This window comes from Thalia democratica, chromosome 8, assembly GCF_965202585.1.
Source record: "Thalia democratica chromosome 8, ktThaDemo2.hap1.1, whole genome shotgun sequence".
NCBI lineage: Eukaryota > Metazoa > Chordata > Thaliacea > Salpida > Salpidae > Thalia > Thalia democratica.
The window spans coordinates 24485056-24493989 of record NC_139172.1 but is presented as its reverse complement, the minus strand read 5'-3'; positions in this window follow the sequence as shown (position 1 = coordinate 24493989).

Here is an 8934-nt window from a genome sequence, read left to right as displayed (position 1 = left end):
ACATTTTATAAACGAACAGTTTTAAATTTATTTAGTCAAAATATTGATAAAACTAATTTTCAAAACTTAAAACACTTTTGTTTTGAAAGGTTAAAATCTGAAGATGTCAGAAAATGTGTAGTTTTTATACAAATAAAGGTTAAATGATTCCTTTTAGTTGTTGATATGTACGAGGATCGTTCAGAACAAGACACTCTAAAGTTTTATAACTTTCAATGCTTGATAATAAAACAATTAGATGAATCTTAAGAACTAATCGACAATCTTAAAAAATAAATATAAGTTATATCTACCTTAAGGTAAAACTGTAAGTAAACTTTTATGTCTACCAAGTATATTTGTTTTTTTATTTTTAGTCTTAAATATTATCTATAAACTTTTTATACGCTGTCAAAACAAGTAGCATAAAAAATTTTAATAAAAAGTAGCTACTTAATATGTCTTTGCTATTTTCTAGTTTGTTTCTTTTTATCAAAACCTGTCAATATTACAACTTTACCATAAATTAAACGCTAATTATAAACTAAAGTTTGAAGGGTAAATGCTTTATTAGTTTTGGATAACTTTGTAAACGTTTTCAGTTTGAGTTTAAGTTTTTAAAACTTTTTCTTTAATCAAAAAGGGGTTTTTAAGGGTTTTCTAGTATCATAAACAGTTTTACATTTTGTTATTTTTTAAACCTGCTAGCAAATATCTAAAACGACACTATATCAATGTTTAAAAATGCACCTTACTTTTTCGGATTTAGTTGAAAATAACGCATACCAATTACAATAGTTGGCTTATTAGCAGTGAAGAATGCTACCCTGTGCGGCCAGTAAATTAATAAAGTTTTTAACTATTTTTGGTTTTTTTCTACCTGAGCTAAAATGTAAGTTTGCTTATAGTACTTTGTTTTTTTTTTCCTTTTTTATATAAACATATCAAAGTATATTTTATAAGCTTTTCTAAAATGTGACTCAATCACTCTAAGAGAAGTTTCAAGAATAAGTACAGCAGTTGTTTTTCTGCTTGAAATACAACTGCTTAAACAAATAGCTGTATTTAAAGTCATTTGATAACTTAAAGCCATAATAACATAATTCAGAACATACTTTTTCAACCGAAAACAGGTTTACCTATATCTTCTTAAAGTTTCAAATGTTCTAGTAATTTTTCAATATTGAAAAAAGAAGTTACAAAGTTTTATAGAAAAATTCTTATTTTTTTATTGAATTTTTTAATTCAATAACACAGACTAATTGTATTGAATGCACAAACTTTGAAAGCATTACGTTCGTCAAGCATACAATCAGGAACTTTAAGTCAAGTTAAAGTTTACATTAGAAGAAATTTATTAGTTTTAAAACCACTAGGGAACGAATCTAACCTTTTAAAATAAGTTAAGACTGTACTTACATTTTAAAAAGATTTACCTTTATGTTGACGTAAATAAATCTGTGAAATTCCATAATAAAAGTACTGAATATGTTTTAAGAAAAAAAATTATATTTTTTGTCATCTTATGGCCAATCCTTTGCTAGTTTAAAGAAACTAGCACGTGACCTAAACTATTTATTAAACCAAAATAGTTTAAATTAATTCAAACTATACTTCTAGCATTTTTTAGATAAGTCTTTATGTAAACTTTGATTGAAATCATTTTTCTAAATTTAATCTTTTTTTAAAATATTCAAATACTGTAAGAAAATAAAGAGATGGTTAGGTTTTAAAATAGTTCAAAGAGTTTTACCTTCAACGTTTTCAGTTTAGTATGAAATTAAAAGATAAAAAGGCAGCTTTGTATAAACACTTATATTAAGCCACTTAATGAATCCTAAAGTACTTTTAAGTGCATTAAGCTTTATAGTAAAACACTTAGTAATTGAAACACCACATTAATACTTATAAACTTCAGTATAAAAAGAATAAACAAGTAGTTTATAACTTTTAGTCGAAATTGTATACGTGATACATTAAAAACTTTTTTTTTTACAACTTTCATTTAGTAAGTTAAAAACCATTAATAAGTTCATCAATACTGTTGAAGACTTTAACATGATTAACGTTAATTGATAAAGTAATATATTTTTTTATAACTTTATAATAAAAACCAAAAAATCTTATTTAAGTTTTTACAAAATTCTGAAACAAAACTTTACGCTTGATTAAAATACAAATGTTGTAGTTCGCGTTACTGTTTGCTAAACATGAATTTTAAACATTACATAAAATACACCTTGTCACGATTTTAGTATTTTATTTTGTTTTTTTCAAAGTTTTTAGTAGTGTTGAGCTTTACTATTACGAGTTTATTTGCCTTGATTTTAATATATTTTGGTTTGAATTAAACATGTAAAGACATATACTTTGCTACTAAGTAGTGCTAGTTTTCATGCATACTATTACTTGCAAACAAACTCTACCAAAAACATTACGTTAAATTTTGCATCATGTTGAACATACTACTTTTATGCTATTAAGCATTTTTTACTAACAATTTCTGTTAAAGCTAAGCTATAAACAAAGTTTTAACAATTTTCAAAGTCCTCAACAAACTTGCTGGTTAAAAAATAATCTAATAGTGTTTAGCTTTTTCTTTTAAAACAAAACTTCCACAAACAAATTCAAAAAGTCTCTTGAAGCTTTTTAGCTGTCGAAAGTTTTCAAACAGAGTTTACCGTAATAAGTCACAGCTGAGTAAGTTCAAATTGTCAAACATCGTAATTTTCGCTGGCTAATTTGTTTCTCACAATACTCTACTTTCTGTCTCTCTCATGAATAAAAATCTTGGTAGCACAACTTGCTTCTCCTAACCATGCTCAAGTTGCTCTTTGTTGTCCAGTAGCGGTTGTATATTTATAAGTTAAACTTTAGATGATGTTTTAAGAAGAAACTGAAATAGTTCTAAGAGGTTATTAAAACTTTAAATAAAGTAAAATAAGCTATCCTTTTCTATTGGTGCCGATTTAATTTTTATAAGCTGCTAAAAAATCAACAAAGTTAAAATATTTAAAGTAAATAAATATTCATTAAAAGTAAGTTCACCTAATCTTGAAATTCTTTTGCTGATTTTAAAGTAAAAAAACAAAGTTTTGATTACTTTAATTTATTATAAACAGTATTTTGTCTAAAAGACTTCTATTTGCTTAATTCTTTAAATACTAGTAAATTTATTTGATTTAAAATTATTAAAAGCAATTTAATATTTTTAGTTTAACTGAAAAACCATCGAATTATAAAAAAAGTTTTCAAGAGATAAAATAAAGTATTAACATTTTAAAAGTATATTATAAAATTTTAAATAGTTTACAACATTTTTCTGTTACATGAAAGTTTAAATTCGGGCAGTTCAGCTAAGAAATTATATAAAAAAAGTAATATATATTTGAGAAAAACAAAAATACGTATGTAGGTCTTATTAATAGCTACAAGGATTATTTTGTTTTTGTAAAATTTTAAATACTAATGAAATGTTGTAAGTTTACTAAAAATTTCCATATTTCAAAACTTATTTTAACTATATCTATTTTTTTTTTGCAAAAAATACAAAATAACTTGTAGATATTAATAAGACCTACATGCGTTTGATTTAAATGTACTGTAACTTTTGAGTTGTGGCCCCTTTAACTTTTTTAAATAATTTGAATTGTCGGAATCTAGATCTTCAGAATTTGAATAATCGTGCACCCACATGCTTTCTCGAAAGAAAAATTGTTTTTGTAGAATAAAAGAAAGCCTTATGTCGGCTAAAGTTAAATATCTTTTTGATATGATGGTTAAAAAAACTATTAAAGTTTTTATTAAAACAGAGTTCTAATAGTTTATACTTTTCCCCATCTGATTAAACTTCTTCAAAATTATTAATAACCCTAATAGATTCATCGACAAATTATTATTGTTGAAAAACAAACTTATATCCGAATATTTCTGTAAATGTTTAATTCACAAACTAATTTGAAATTTCTACAAAAGCTAATTAAAAAACGTTAGTCTTATTCATAACTAAAAGTTCTCTAATTTCTAAAGCTTATTTAGGGTTTCAATGACTAACACAGATATATATATATAAAAAAAGGTTTATAATAGACTATATATATATATTACCAGTTACTTTGGTTCTGAGTTGAAGTTATTTAAACCTTTTTCATCTCCCATATAAAAAATTGTTTTAACATTTTTTCAATGCAATCAAAACAGTTTTGTATTTAGTTTTATATAGTCTAGCTAAGTTTAAGATAAAACTGTTAAGTAAAAACTTTAATAGTTTTAGTCATTTATATGGAAAAGTTTTGAGCAAGTTTTAATTTTCTTAAAAATTTAATGAGTGCTTAACTATGTTACAAAAATATAGTTTTTTTATATACTCTAAATTGAGTTTTAAATGCTTCCATAATAAATTTAAAATCTTAAGACTTATGATTTCTTTTATTAGTAACAATTAATAGTATAAAAAATTAAAAAAAGTGTTTAGATATATTTTGAAATTTTTTTATGTTAAGGTGAAAAAACTTAATTTGGTCAAACTTACTATTCTAAAAATATTTGAAATATATAGTTTTTTTTAAGCAATATTGTAAGTTTAAGTACATTAGAATATAACTAACGTTTTAGTCTAAAAATAGAACAGTCTAGAGTTTTACTAAAAAAGATTCCTACTAAGCTCAACTATATTTTTATTTTAATGTAAACTTGTTCGAAAGGTTGATGAAAGTGATAGCCTCGTTGATGAGTGAAAAAAGTTGCAAAGTTTGCAAACAAAGACCTTAGATACAAACTTTACTTTATTTGTTAAATAATTATATTGAAAGCTAAGTCTGATCGAACTTTGCGTTTTAGTTTTTTATAGGTTATTGAAAATATTTAGATATTTTGTAAAAACTTTACAGTTTTATATATTTTTTTCGTTATTTGGTTTATTATATTGCCTTTAAGTTGTTTAAAATTTTTTATTTTAAGTCTGAATGAACATTACCTTTTATATTGTTAATTATAAAAAATTTTAGATGTTTTATATGACTATTTTATTTAATAAGATTTAAATAACCTCGTTATAATTTATCAAAATACTTGAAAAATTTTGTTTTCATTATAAGTATTGTTGACTATTACTAGCTAACTAAGTGTTAATTTAAGGTAGTAAATTTATTTTTAAGCGAATACAAAAAATACTGTGGGTCTTAAATTTTGAAAAAAGTAGCCATAGTTGTTCAAAAAATGTAATGATATATACAGGTATGAGATATTTTTAAATATGTTTTTTTAATACTTCATTAAAGATTTATTTAAACAAATTTAGTAATAATTTTTTTCTAAAAAAATAGCCTATTTCTTCATATAACCTTATGATTTTTATCTAAAGTTTTAAACTAAGGATTTTTTTAACTTGACAATGTCAATCTGCAGCACCCCCTAACAAAAAGGCCACGCCACTGACAACTACCATTAGTAGCTTGAAGAACACTGGCTTGTTGTTTGTTTCGTTAATAAAATATATAAAATAGGTTTTGGAATTTTTTGTAAGTAATCTCAAGTAGTACTATTGCAGAGGTAATACAAAATTAATCAATTTTAACCCACTTGAATGTCAACTGATGTAGCATGACACCAGTAATTGTGGATTTTTATCGTTTATGGAAGAGAAATGCTATGACATAAAAACTGTTTTTTATTTTGCAAAATAATTTGTGAAGCTTATTTAAGCAAGACATTTGAGATTTTAAAAGTTTTAGTAGTTTTAAAAAATGATTCAAAGTTTAGCTTGTATGAGAGCTATTGTGTCTTTCAGTTAGGCTATTTACTTTTAGCTAAAAAAACTGACTTTTATAGTTAATTCTATGCTGAAAGTTTTATCAGAAAATCTATTAAAAATATACAAACTTGAAGCATTAGCCTAAATTATACTATTTCTCAATCCTTTTATATCTTATAAAATCTTTTCAAACACTTCTACTTAAAAACGCATAAAGAAACTGATGATAACTTCAAAAATAAAATTTTATTCTTGCTTATATAGTTAGCACATAAAATCAATTTATAAAACATAAATCTTATGCACAGATATATTTAAGCCTTAACAAAGAGATGAGATATAATAGGATTTATTTTTGAATACTTACTTTTTTATTTTTTTTATAAAGAAATGATTTTATTAAATTTTGTTATAGTAAGCATTTTAAACTATATTTTACTGTAACAAAAAAAACCCTATATTTTAAAGTTTAGATAACTAAAGCAATATTTTTTCTACAAATCATAGTTTCATGATAAACATGTTCTAAGTGCGTAATGTACCTTGGTTACTTGAAAGTAATAATAAATTTGCTTTGTATGACATCTAAAAGTTTTAAGTTTTTAAAACAACTTAGTAAAACTGAAATAGTTCAGTTTCTTGTTTTGAAAATATAGGAAACATTAGAACACAATCATTTTTAAACTAACAGTGTTTTCACCACGCTTGTGATAGAATTTTACGGCATAACGAGTTTAGGCATGAAACGCTGTTTAGGCATGCACGCTGTTATAAGGAAACAGAAGTTTTATTTAAATATTCTTTTTTTCTTATTCAAGTATTGTGAGATTTTAATAAAACGCTGTTTAACTGTTAACGTTATAGTTTTAGGTATAAAACAAAACGGAGTTAAAACATTCACATATAGTAACTTTTAGTGTGTTCAGTCTTAGTTTAGCTATACTACATAGAATAAACAAAACAGTACTTAAATTTTGAGGCTTACTTACATTTTATGTTGTGAGACAAAACAAAAAAAAAATAATTTCAATTAACAATTAAAATAGAAACAAACTCAAAAGTTATGTAGAACTTAATTTAATCAAATTTAGATCCAAACTTCGAAGCTTATTGACTAAATCTGTGGTCTTCAAGGTAATTTATATCTATGCTCACTAAACTAAAATGAAAGATTTTTGCACCCCAAGCTTAAAATTTCCAAAAAATTTGCCAAAGATTTTTTTCTTGTATCAAAATCCTTACTTGTATCAGAAATTGTTTCTGCCCCAGAGACTATTTGTTTCATCAAAAGATTGTTTTGCATAAAAAACTTTTTTCTTGCATTATAAACTCCAGAATATCTAGTGTAAGTTTCAAATGGATTTCATTTGCCTAAAAATTTTTGTGCACACTGGTTGAAATTCTCCCACCAAACTGTTCAGTAGAGGCTCAATATTTTAAACAGATCTTATATAGTTTTTCCTATAAATGTTATTAATGTTTTTTTGAATTGCATAGGACTATCCGGATCAATTTTATTAATGGGGAAGCATTTCAAGTCTATTAGAAACTATATAAGAAGTTAAAAAAGTTGTATGCTGAAACATAGTTTGTGATCAGAAAATTTGATTTTGCTTTTAGGCTTCTAGAATGCAAAACACTACTAATAGATCACTTTTCAATTTTAGCTACTTTAAAAACAGTAAGTTGTATACAATTATACAACTTTGAGTTTAGTTTAAACTAAATTGCTTAGAAAAATCAAGTACTTTTAAAAATGATTTTTTATTCTAGCTCATACAAATTTAGGTTCAAAAAATCCTCTAGTTTCAAAAAACAAGTGCACAACAATTCAAATTCTGTTAATTTTAGTGATTGTAAACTAAATATTTTATTAAACTTTTGTTTCATTAAAATTTTATACTATTGCAGTGTTATTTATTAAACTTACATGTGTAATGTTTTATACTACGTGAGATTTGCGTTAAAAAAATAAAACTTTATTAAGTATGGCTAATTTATTAAATACATATTTGTTTTTAGTTTTTTTTTTTTACGATAACAATATTATTAGTTAGAGCTACACGAGCTTTTTTTTTAATCTTATTATCTTTGGAGATAAAGTACCTTAAATTTTCTAAAATACTTGAAAAGTCAATTTAAATGGCCAAGTAAACTTATAAACATATTTTTTTAGGATTAATATGTTTTTTAATAAAACTAACGATGAAAAATTACTGTTTTACTTGTTCCTACTACAGAAAAACGATTTTACTTCTTTAATTGATTCTTTCTCAAAACTTTTGTTAAATAATAAGACTATTCGTAAATAACATTAAAATAAATCGCTCAAATACAGCAATAAATTGCGGGTTTAATTATAAAAGTGTAAACAAAATTTAATAAGTTGTTAAGTTATATAATTTAGAATCTTTTAATGAAGTATTTAAATTAAGACTTCAACGCTGAAATTCATCGTCTTTTAAAAAGTGAAGTGAATTTCTGTTTTTTTACTTTAAGTAACACAGTTTGCTTGCATTGATTTTCTACAATTCTCGACCAAAATCATTCATAACTTAAAGTAATTTATAAATATTTCTAAGACTTCATTTATAACTATACAATGCATACTTATACTACAAAAGTACAAATAAAAAAAAATGTATATATTTCTATCAACAAAACCAAAATTAGTACGAATCACTATACATTTTTAAGTTTAAAATTAAGGCTAAATGAACGTTGAGCCTGTTGAATTTAAACCCAAGCCTGCTAATTTAAACTTATTTGAACATCAAACAGGTTTTTTTATTTATGCAAACTTAAAACTTCATGCAGATACTTGCTAAAAACAATTTATTTTCGTTGATAAGCACACGATTACAATTTCATACAACGAAAAAATATAACATAAATAATAAAGTTTTAAAAGCATTATTTTGTTATTTAATTTATATATTTCAGAGATATTATAGTGTGCCTGTATTTATCAAATTTTAAACTTAGACGCCAGAAAACTTTAATAAAAGTAAACTATGATTTGAAAATTATTTATCGCAACTTAACTTTTTGAGACAAATTACAATATACCATTTAACGGATATATAGTAAAATTTTGCTATATACGCGTCAACTGATAATAAATCTTATCAGCAAAAATAAAACGCTTAAAAGTCAGTCTGATTTGTATATTTTCTGGGTCAACAAAATAAATTTAACCTTTT